The sequence below is a fragment of the Notamacropus eugenii genome, chromosome 1, assembly GCF_028372415.1.
Source record: "Notamacropus eugenii isolate mMacEug1 chromosome 1, mMacEug1.pri_v2, whole genome shotgun sequence".
NCBI classification, from domain to species: Eukaryota; Metazoa; Chordata; class Mammalia; order Diprotodontia; family Macropodidae; genus Notamacropus; species Notamacropus eugenii.
In genome coordinates, this window is record NC_092872.1 from 615259819 (window position 1) to 615271693 (window position 11875).

At 38.8% G+C, this 11875-nt stretch overlaps 1 pseudogene; it reads right to left on the reverse strand.

The window, feature by feature from the left end:
- Positions 1-3248: 3248 nt before the first annotated feature.
- Positions 3249-5256, reverse strand: LOC140520759 (polyadenylate-binding protein 1 pseudogene; annotated as a pseudogene).
- Positions 5257-11875: the final 6619 nt, after the last annotated feature.

Genomic DNA, 11875 nt, shown 5'->3' on the forward strand with positions numbered 1-11875 from the left:
ATTGTTTTAATTTCCTCCTCATTGGAGGTTAGTTCACCCTTTTCATTTTTGATATTGGTAATTTGGTTTTCTTCTTTCTTTTTTTTTAATCAAATTGAACAAAGGTTTATCATTTTTATTGGTTTTTTTTATCAACTCTTAGTTTTATTTATTAGTTCAATGGCTTTCTTAATTTCAATTTTATTAATCTCTCCTTTTGTTTTCAGTATTTCTAATTTGGTATTTACTTGGGGATTTTCAATTTGTTCTTTTTTCTAGATTTTTCAGCTGCATGCCCAATTCATTGATCTCCTCTTTCTCTATTTTCTTCATATTGGCATTCAAAGATATAAAACTTCCCCTATGAACTGTTTTTGCAGATTTAGTAGGTTGTTGCATTACAGTTATTCTCTTGAATGAAGTTGTTGATTATTTTTATAATTTGTTGTTTAACTCATTCTTTAGGATTAGATTGTTTAGTTTCCAATTAATTTTTGATTTATATTTCCATGGCCTTTGATTACATATAATTTTTATTGCATTATGATCTGAGAAGGATGCATGGACTATCTCTGCCTTTCTGTACTAGATTGTGAGGTTTTTATGGCTTAGTACATGATCGGTTTTTATATATGTGCCACGTACTGCTGAGAAAAAGGTACATTCTTTTCTATCCCCATTCAATTTTCTCCAGAGGTCTATCCTATCTAAGTTATCCAGAGTTTTATTCACCTCCTTAATTTCTTTCTTCTTTATTCTGAGGTTAGATTATCAAGTTAAGAGAGGGGGAGGTTGAGGCCCCTAATAGGATAGTTTTCCTGTCTATTTCTTCCTGCAACTCCCTTAACTTCTCCTCTAAGAATTTGAATGCTATTCCACTTGGAGCATATATGTTTAGAAATGAAATTGCTTCATTGTCTATGGTGCCTTTTAGCACGATATATTTTCCTTCCTTATCTCTTTTGATTAGATCTTTTTCTACTTTTGCTTTGTCTGAGATTAGGATTGCTATTCCTGCTTTTTTTACATCAGATGAAGCAGAATATATTCTGCTCCATCCTTTTACCTTTACCCTGTGTATATTCCCCCATTTCAAATGTGTTTCTTGTAAACAACATATTGTTGGATTATGGTTTTCAATCCATTCTGCTATCTGTATACATTTTGTGGGAGAGTTCATCCCATTCACATTCATAGTTATGATTACTATCTGTCTTTCCTCTTGTTTATGCTTTTAGTTCTCCCTTCTCCCTTCCCCTCCACAATAGAGTTAATTGTTGACCACCACCTCTCTCAGTCTTTCCTCCCTTCTTTCAGCCCCTTCCCTTTTAATCTCCATTTCCCTTACTACTTCTTCCCTCCCCTTTAACCTGCCATCCCTTTTCTTTCCCCCTTCCCCTCCTACTGCCTATAAAACTACTTGTATTTCTATACTTAACTGAGGTTTTATTCCTTCCTTGAACCCAATCAGATGACAGTAACTCTCAAACAATGCTTATCTCCCTCCCCTCTTTCCCTCTACTATAATATATTTTTGTACCTCTTCTTGTGATATGATTTACCTTTTTCTGATTCCTCCTTTTAACATTTCTGATTACAATCCCTTCACACTCTTAAATCACATTTTTACCATGACATCATTTACTTTATACTGCTCCCTCTATCTTTGTGTATCCCTTTTATATATCCTAATAAATATACAATTTTCAAGATTAACAAGGATCATCTTCCCTTATAGGGATGTAAACAGTTTGCCCATATTGAGTAACAAGTTTATTTCCCCCCTGTTTACTTTTTTATGCCTCTCTTGAGACCTGCATTTGAAGATCGAATTTTCTATTGAGTTCTGGCCTTTTCATTAGAAAGGTCAGGAAATCCCTTATTTGATTGAATATCCATCTTCTTACCTGAAATATTATACCCAACTTTGCTGGGTAATTTATCCTTGATTGTAGTCCCAGTTCCTTTGCCTTATAGAATATCATATTCCAATTCCTTCTATTTTTTAATGTAGAAGCTGCAAGGTCCTGTGTGATCCTGACTATAGCTCCTCAATACTTGAATTGTTTCTTTCTGGCTGCCTGCAGTATTTTCTCCTTCACTTGATAGTTCTGGAATTTGGCAACTATATTCCCTGGTGTTTTTAGTTTGGGGTCTCTTTCAGGAGGTGAACAATGGATTTTTTTATATTTTGCCTTCTGGATCGACTACTTCTGGGCAATTTTCCTTGATGATTTCTTGGATGATATTGTCCAGGCTCTTTTCTTCATCATGGCTTTCTGTAGACAAATAATCTTTAGATTTTCTCTCCTGAATCTATTTTCCAGGTCAGTTATTTTTCCTATTAGATATTTTACATTTTCTTCTGTTTTTTCATGCTTTAGATTGTTTGACTGATTCTTGATGTTTCATAGATTCATTAGCTTCTACTTGTCTAATTCTAATTTTTATCAAACTGTTTTCTTCAGTTAACTTTTACATTCCCTTTTCCACCTGTCCAATTGTTCCTTTTAAGGAGTTATTTTCTCCAGTTAGGTTTTGTACTTCCTTTTCCATTTGTCCAATTGTCCTTTTAAATTCTTCTGTGATATCTTTTTTCATATTTTTAAAGTCATTGATCATTTTTTCTTCTATTTCTCTAATTTGTCTTTCCACATACTTCCTGAACTCTTCCAAGAAGGCTCTCCATGCTTCAGACCAGTTCATATTCCCTTCTCAAGTTTCAGATGGAAGTACCATCTCAATGCTGAACTCTTTGGTGTTTGTGTTTTAGTCCTTGTTCCCACAGAAAGATTCTATGGTCTTTTCTTTTCTGCTTTGCTTTCCTGGCTTTTAAAGTAGATCTCTGCTTCTGGAGCACAGGGGGCTCTGTCCCACAGTTCTTTTTTTTTTTTTTTTCACTCTTAAAGGAATTTTTATTAAAGCAAGAATTTTATAATCCAAATTATGTTTCCTTGCTCAGTTATCAATTCTGTTATCTAAAACAGTGGTGATATTCTGAGCTTTTCCACAGTAAAGAATAACAAAATTAAAGAAAGGAATGTTTTAAATTTTTGTGCTGTGCTGAAAATTCTTTCCCCCCCGGGTCTATAAAACATTAATTTGTTTTTATGTGTTATACTGTTTTAGGGGTTTTTTTGTTTTTTTTTTCTTGTTTTTTGTTTTTAAATCAATAAGTAATCTAGGACTAGCATTAAGTTTGCTAGACCTGGCATTTGCTCAGTACATCAGGTTCAAAGTTTCCTTTCTTTTTTTCATTTATTTTATATTTTGCAATGTTTTTTCACAATATTTAAGTTTTTTGATGTTTAGATATTTTTCTTCGGTGAAGCAGAGGTTCCATTTCGTGGTCCCTGATCTTTTCTTCTAAACAGTTGGAACACCAGTGGCACTATTAACTGCTTTCTGGGCAGCTTCTTTAGCTTGGTGAGCTTGCAGTATGGCTACAGCTTCATCAACCTTAGAGCAAAGAGACTCAGGAGACTCAAGCATATGAAGAAGCTCAGAGTTGTCAATTTCTAGTAACCTGCCAGTGATTTTCCCAGCCAGGGTACGATGCATGGCCTGAATGAGTGGAAACAGCCTTTCAGCCAACATCTGCTTTTGCTCTTGAGGAGGGGTGGATGCCAACATAGAAGCAGTTAAAGGTTCCTGACCTTGCACATGAACAGCAGGCTGCTGCATGGTAACCTGTGGTTGTGCATTAAGATGCTGTTGAGGATTTCGAACACCTGCAGCATACTTATACTGTGGAACTGTGCCGACAGCAGGAGTAGCTGCAGCAGCAGCTGCTGTAGGACGTGGACCCATTGTCTGAGTTGATGTATTTGCAACATGCTGTGTTGACATGACTCCTGGAACCTGTGAAGAAGCTGGTCTCTTTGTACTAAATGGTGGCCTAGTTGCTGCTGGGCGGATAGCACCAGGCATGTTCTGGAATGGATGAGGTCTGGCACCCTGAGCAGTCCAGTGAGGACTTGGTCTGAGTTGAGTAATTTGGCTAGCAGGATGATATGCAGCACAGTTCTGAGTCTGAGGAATAGCTACCATGAAGTAACCTGAAGGAGGCTGATAGGGGTTGATCACAGGGTTGGGCACAGCTCTGACACTTGCCATTCTCTGCATATACTGGTTTGTGAGGTGTGCCTGCTGATCCTCTTTGTGCTGGGCTAAAGCTACATACAATGGCTTAGTGGCAACAATCCTGCCATTCATTTCTGTGACTACTTTGGTGGCTTCCTCTGGCAAAGAGAAACATACAAACCCAAACCTTTTGCTGCGGCCACCTTCCATCATCACCTTTGCACTAGTGATTGTACCAAATGGTGAGAACCCCTTTCGCAGATGTTCATCATCAATACCATCATCCAGATTTTTCACATACAGGTTAACACCCTGGTATCTGGTGATCCTATCCTGCTTCATTTGTTCAAATTTGCGCTTGAGTTCTATCTGTCTTTCCTCTTTTTTCTGAACTTGGCCAACATAAATCTGTTTTCCATTCAGTTCTTTTCCATTCATCTCATCTACAGCTTTTTGTGCATCTTCATGTCTTTCAAAGCTCACAAAGCCAAAACCTTTGGATTTTCCACTTTCATCAGCCATTACTTTTACACTTAAGGCAGGTCCAAACTTGCCAAAGAGCTTCTTAAGTCTTTCATCATCCATGTCTTCACCAAAATTTTTGGTGTAAACTTTGGTGAACTCTTTTGCTCTAGCTCCAAGTTCCGCTTCTCTCTCTTTACGGGATTTAAATTGACTAACAAAGACTTTTCGATCATTAAGAATCATTCCATTCATTTTTTCAATAGCTCTTTCAGCAGCTTCTTGTGTCTCAAAGTGTACAAATCCATAGCCCTTTGACCCATTTTCATCACACACCACCTAACCAGAAAGGATGTTTCCAAAAGCAGAAAATGTATCATACAATGCTTTATTATCAATGGATTTATCCAAATTTTTGATGAATATATTGCCCACACCACTTTTACGTAGTGATGGATCACGTTGACAACACATGATATGCACTGGCTTGCCCTTAAGGACATCAAAATTCATTGTATCTAATGCCTGTTCAGCATCTGCTGGTTGCTGGAAGTTGACATAGTCGTAGCCCAGGGAGCGGTGGGTGATCATGTCCCTGCAGACCTGGATGGAGAGGATGGGCCCAGCTGGGCTGAACTTCTCGTAGAGCATCACCTTGGTCACATCGGGGTGCAGATCCCCCACATAGAGCGAGGCCATAGGGGAGCTGGGGGCGCTGGGGTTCATCTCGGCTCCACCATCCAAAGGGCCACAAGCCGGGAACTTTCTGTGGGAAGAGGTAGGAGAGTGTGGGGAGCCGGAGTCTGGAGCTGGGGTCTGGAGGGGAGGGGAGACAGGCCAAGAGCAAAGAGAGAAAAATCAACCAGAATCGAAAACTACTCAACAGCCACGGAACGGGTATGATCTGCCACCAGCTGACGGTGCTGCTTGCTCAGAGGCTGGCTTGGGAGGTGGCTGTGGTCCTGGCGGCGGGGAAGGCCTGTCTCGTCGTTCTTCTCGGAGCTGCTTCAGGGCCGCAGGTGATGGGTTGGTCTTGGCTGCTTCACCGGGTTATTTTATAAAAGAGGAAAAACAATAAAAGTCTCCAGTGGGGGAGACACAGATTTTTTATGATTTTTTTTGTGGGTTTTTTAAAAGTTTTTTTTTTTTTGTATTTTTTTAATAATAAATGTGTGTTCTGGGCCTGGAGCACACACTCCGCACTCACAGCACTAACTGCTGGGGAGAAAGGGTGTCCCACAGTTCTTGTGCCTAAAACTTGAGGCTTTGTTTATTGTGGCCTCTGGTTCTTTCAGCTAGAAGCTAAAATGCTACAGCTTACCTGGTGCTGAGCTGGCAGGTGTTGGAAAGCAGAGGCCAGGTGAGGTCTTTTTGGGTTTCCTAGCTGTTGTGGAGCTAGCTGGTTAAGTGTGGGGAAGGGGTAGGCTGGCCATAGGAGGTTTCCTCTGCTGAGCTAGAGCATAGACAGGCTCAATGGTTGGTGATCCCATCTGCGCTAGTGTCTTCGTGATTCCCCTGGGGTGCTGAGGCATGCCTGGGGTCCTAGTGTTGGCAGTTGCCGGTTTCACCCCTATGGGGCTCAGCATCTCCTCCAGGGTGGCTGAGGTGGGACTATCTGGGACAGTTCCAGTCCTGCACTGGTCCCCTTCAGCCACAGCAAGAGGGACCCTCCTTAGCAATCTTCCTAGCCTCACAGGCTAAGAGACTGTTTACCCCTTCTGTTGCTCCCAGTGTTCCAGGGTTTTTCCCGGGGAGATATTCTCTGGGCTCATCAAGGTCAACAAGGGGAGAGAGAGAGCAATTACTGATCACTCCACCATCTTGATTCCCATAACTGGATGGAATTTCTTTGGATGCAGACCTGTATATATTTCTTTTAAAGCTCCTGAACCCATCTTCAACTACCCCTTCAAGCAGAAAGATCATGGTAATTCAAATTGATTTCAGGGCTTTGAAGGAACTCCTGACCCTTTGAACCTACAAATCCCACACTGTCATTTGTTTCTCAAATCCCTGTTGCATGTAAAATGTGAATATTAATGGCTACAGTGCCTATCAGAAATCGTGATTGTAAGAAAAGCACTTTATAAACTAAAGAACCAGATATTTTTATTGCTATTATTATGACATTTAGCCAGTGTATGGCATGTAGTTTAATAAAATAAATGTTTATGGATTGATAAGATTTGTATTATATATGTCACGGGGCTGTCATAGAAAAAGTATTTTGTAAACCTTAAAATGTTTAGATTTTAAAAAAATTTTAATACTTATATGCAAATTATTTGTATTTAGGGCCTAATTCATATTTCAATTCCTCCATGAAACTTTCTTTGATTACTCCAGTCCTTACTGATCTCCTACTTTTCAAAATTTCTGCAACAGTTGCAATCTGTATTATACAATTTAGCACTTAATATATCACGGCTCTTGTTTTGTTTGAGTTTTGGTCCTTATGTATGAGTCCTGCTTCCCCCTCACTCCCAATTAGACCATAAGCTCCTCCAGGGGTTGGATTATGTCATAGTGTAGTGGGATAAGCAATGGATTGAGGAACCCAGAAGAACTGGATTTGAATCCTGTCCCACAACTACTAGCTGTGTGACCCTGGGCAGATCATTTAACCTCTCTGAACCTCATTTCCTCATCTATAAAATGTGAGTCATATTAACATCTACTTCAAAGGGTCATTATGCGGGTCAAAGTAGATACTATATGAGGACTGCTTTACAGATTATATTATGTTGTATAAATGTTAGCTCTTATTATTATAGATCTTCCATATCTGTATCACAGATCTGCCCCTAAAAGTGTCCAATATAGCATGGAGCATATAGTAGATTCTCAATAAATATTTGTTGGTTGATTACTAGTTGACTTATTTACAAATGAGTTGTCTCCCTGGTTCACACAAATTATCCTGTTTGGAAATAGCTGGTGGCTGGTAAACTCATGCCATACCTCCTGGCTTTTGAATATTCATGAGAGTTTCAAATTAGCCCATGCAGATAATGTTACTGGGCTAAGGGTTTCAGCTTTCATGTGATAATTTGATCAGGTTACCAAGAAAGAGGGCAGATAATGATAACAACCACCTTACCTAGCATTTATATAGTGCTTTGAGGTTTGTAAATTATTTTACAAATATTATTTCATTTTATCCTTACTACAACCCTGAAAGATAAGTGCTATTATTATTCCTAGTTTCAGTTGAAGAAACTCAAGCAGAGGTTAAGTGATCAGCCTAGGATCACACAACTAGTGTCTTCCTGAATCTAGGTCTAGGACTCTATTCACTGAACCATTTATAACAAGGGGGTTGTTTAGATTATGGGGGTGGAGGGGTGGAATCTAGAGGTCTTTATTCCTTACAAAAGATTTGTTATTTTGCTAAGGATACCAGTAGTGCCATGTCGGTGTTTCCCAAGTCTTTACTTAGTATCCACATGACAAAAAATATCACATCCCAAAAGAAGGGATCCGATATTTCTCTGACTTCCAAACCTTGTCATTTCCCAATAGATGACCACACAGAAATGCAAAGCCCACAGGATCCTAAAGCAAATATATCATTGTCATGATAAGCACATGCCAAGTTTTCCTGTGGTCTTTGGTTTCACTTCCCAGTGATACCTTCACCTCTTGATTTTGCCAGAATTCGTCAAATAAGAGTTCTCTATGATCCCACCCTCACCGCCCACAGAGAGGAAAGTCTGGAACTGTTTAGACAAACCCTAGCAACAAGTTGTGGGACTTTTAGCAAGCAGGTTACATATGAGCTCAGTTGAGAGAAATTGCTTCTCTGATGCATGATATGTTGGCTCCATGGGATAAAGATATACTTGGATTCTACTGAGTGCATCTTTATCACCAGGATCAATATTTCAATAATAAATACCTGAAACTCAGGGGACCAACCCCCGAGATAAATTCCAGTCCTTAAAAGAGCATGGTGCTAAGTAAATTGAAGACAATTTCTATGGGACAAAAGATCTTCTTTCCATGAAAGGAAATAGGAAATGCTTTTCTTTTTTAACCTGGTAATCCCTCTACAATGGGTCTAGTAGAACTGCTGCCCATGATGCTCAGGTAGGTCTGGATAACTCACAAATTAAAAGCCATTCTGTTCTTCTAATTGATGGATTCATTTGATGGGCTGACCATCTAACTACATGTCATAATCTCAAGAACAGGCATTTTAAAAAATTGACTTGATTTTTCCTTTTTCTATATTATCAGAGCTATCTCTTCTGAGTCATTGTGGATCTCATTAACCTGTAGGTCTTTATTCCTTATGAAAGATTTGTTGTTTTACTTAGGATTCCAGTGGCACCATGTCTGTGTTTCACAGCCTGTATCCACATGGAAAAATCACATCCCTGAAGCAGAGATAAGATTCATTTCTCTGACTTCCAAACCCTGTCATTTCCCAATAGATGACCACATTGAAATGCAAAGCCCATAGGATCCTAAAGCAAATACAACATCTCCTAAATATCCTTTTATGAAAGTGATGATTAACGTTAACTTCTCCCAGTTTTAATGTCTCCCTTGATATTATCAATATCATAGAGGCATTGAACAATAATTATTTACATTTCAATTGTGCTTGAAGGGTGGAAAAATGCTCCACATACCAGAAACAAGCTAGGGAGTATGACTATTATCTTTTTTTAATTTATTTATTTTTAGTTTTCAACACTCATTTTCACAAGATTTTGAGTTCCAAATTTATTTCCCATCTTTCCCCTCCCCCACCCCAAAACATCATGCATTCTGATTACTCCTTCCCCCAATCTATTCTTCCTTCTATCACATCCCTCCCTTCCCTTATCTTCATCTTCTCTCTTTTCTTGAAGAGCAAGATAGATTTCTATACACCATTACCTGTATTTCGTATTTCCCAGTTGCATGCAAAAACAATTCTCAACATGCATTCCTTAAACTTTGAGTTCCAGCTTCTCTCCTTTCTTCCCTCCCCACCCATCCCCACTGAGAAGGCAAGCAATTCAATGTAGACTATATATGTGTATTTTTGCTAAAGATTTCCATAATAGTCATGTTGTGAAAGACTAATTATATTTCCCTCCACCCTATCCTGCTCCCTATTTATTCTGTTCTCTCTTTAGACCTTGTCCTTCCCCTAAAGTGGTTTCTTCTTATTACTCCCTCTTCCCATTTGCCCTCCCTTCTATCATTCCCCCACCCCACTTATCCCCTTCTCCCCTACTTTCCTGTAGTGTAAGATAGATTTTTCAGACCAAATTGAGTGTGCATGTTATTCCCTCCTTAAGCCAAATATGATGAAAGTAAGCTTCACTTTTTCCTTCTCACCTTCCCCCTTTTCCCCTCCATTGAAAAAGTATTTTCTTGCCTCTTTTATGACTGATAATTTGCTCCATTCTATTTCTCCCTTTCTCCTCACATCTTAATTTTATTTTTCTAGATATCATCTCTTCCTATTCAACTCACCCTGTGCCCTCTGTGCCCATATATATATATATATATATATATATATATATATATATATATATATATATATATACACATATATATATACATATGTATATATGTAAGTGTATTATGAATGCATGTATGTATATATGTATGTATAATCCCTCCAACTACCCAAATACTGAGAAAAGTATCAAGAGCCACAAATATTATCTTTCCATGTAGGAATGTAAAGAGTTCAACTTTAGTAAGTCCCTTATGATTTCTCTGTCCTCTTTACCTTTTCATGTTTCTCTTGATTCTTGTGTTTGAAAGTCAAATTTTCTATTCAGTTCTGGTCTTTTCATCAAGGATGTTTGAAAGTCCTCTATCTCATTGAATGACCATTTTTCCTCTGAAGTATTATACTCAGTTTTGCTAGGTAGGTGATTTTTGGTTTTAATCCTACTTCCTTTGACTTCTGGAATATCATATTCCAAACCCTTCTATCCCTTAATGTAGAAACTGCTAGATCTTGTGTTATCCTCATACTCAAATTGTTTCTTTCTGGCTGCTTGTAATATTTTCTCCTTGACCTGAGAACCCTGGAATATTCCTAGGAGTTTTTCTTTTGAGATCTCTTTCAGGAGGGGATTCGTGGATTCTTTCAATATTTATTTTACCCTCTGGTTCAAGAAATATCAGGGCAGTTTTCCTTGATAATTTCATGAAAGATGATGTCTAGTCTCTCTTTTTTTTGATCATAGCTTTCAGGTAGTCCCCTAATTTTTAAATTGTCTCTCCTGGATCTATTTTCCAGGTCAGTTGTTTTTCCAGTGAAATATTTCACTTGTCTTCTGTTTTTTCATTCTTTTGGTTTTGTGTTGTCATTTCTTGGTTTCTCATAAAGTCGTTAGCTTCCATCTGCTCTATTTCAACTTTTAAAGAACTATTTTCTTCAGTGAGATTTTGAAACTCCTTTTCCATTTGGCTAATTCTACTTTTTTAAAACATTCTTCTTCTCATTGACTTTTTGGGCCTCTTTTGCCATTTGAGTTAGTCTGTTTCTAAAGGTGTTACTTTCTTCAGCATTTTTTTGAATCTCCTTTAGCAAGTTGTTGACTCACTTTTCATGATTTTCTTGCATTGCTCTCATTTCTCTTCCCAATTTTTCCTCCACCTCTCTTACTTAATTTTCAAAATCTTTTTTGAGTTCTTCCATGGCCTGAAACCATAGCATATTTACTTTGGAGGTTTTGGATGCAGAAGCCTTGACTTTTATGTCTTCCTCTGATGGTAACCATTGTTCTTCCTCATCTGAAAGGATGGAAGAAAATACCTGTTCACCAAGAAAGTAGCCTTCTATAGTCTTATTTTTTCCCCTTTTTTGTGCATTTCCTCCACCAGTTACTTAACTTTTGAGTTCTTTGTCAAGAGAAGGGTATATTTTGGGGACCTGTAAGTTCTCAGTTCCTCAAAGGTGGCACAATCAAGGGAGAGGAATTACTCCTCTCCTGGCCTGCTATCTGGTCTGGGAGCTATCAAAGCTTTTCTGCCTAGGATCTGCAAGTAGAATTCCTTTTTCAGAGTCACCATGCCAACACTCTTCCTCATCCCAGCGCCACCACTCAGGACTGAGATGCAGATCAGCTGCTCAATTCTCCCAGCAGCTTTAGGTCAAGGACTCCAAAAATGAGCCTGCTGCTGCTGTCACCACTGCCTGGAACCAGGACTAGGGGAGGACCCTGCTCCCTTCTCACTCAGGTGAAAAATCTTTCTCACTGACCTTTGAAGCTGTCTTTGGTGTTTCTGAGTTGAGAGATCTGGGAACCACATTGCTGCCAGGGATTCCATCCCCGAGGCCTTCTCTGGTCCTGTCCCTGCTGGTGCCACATGTCCAAGACTGGGCTGCACTCCA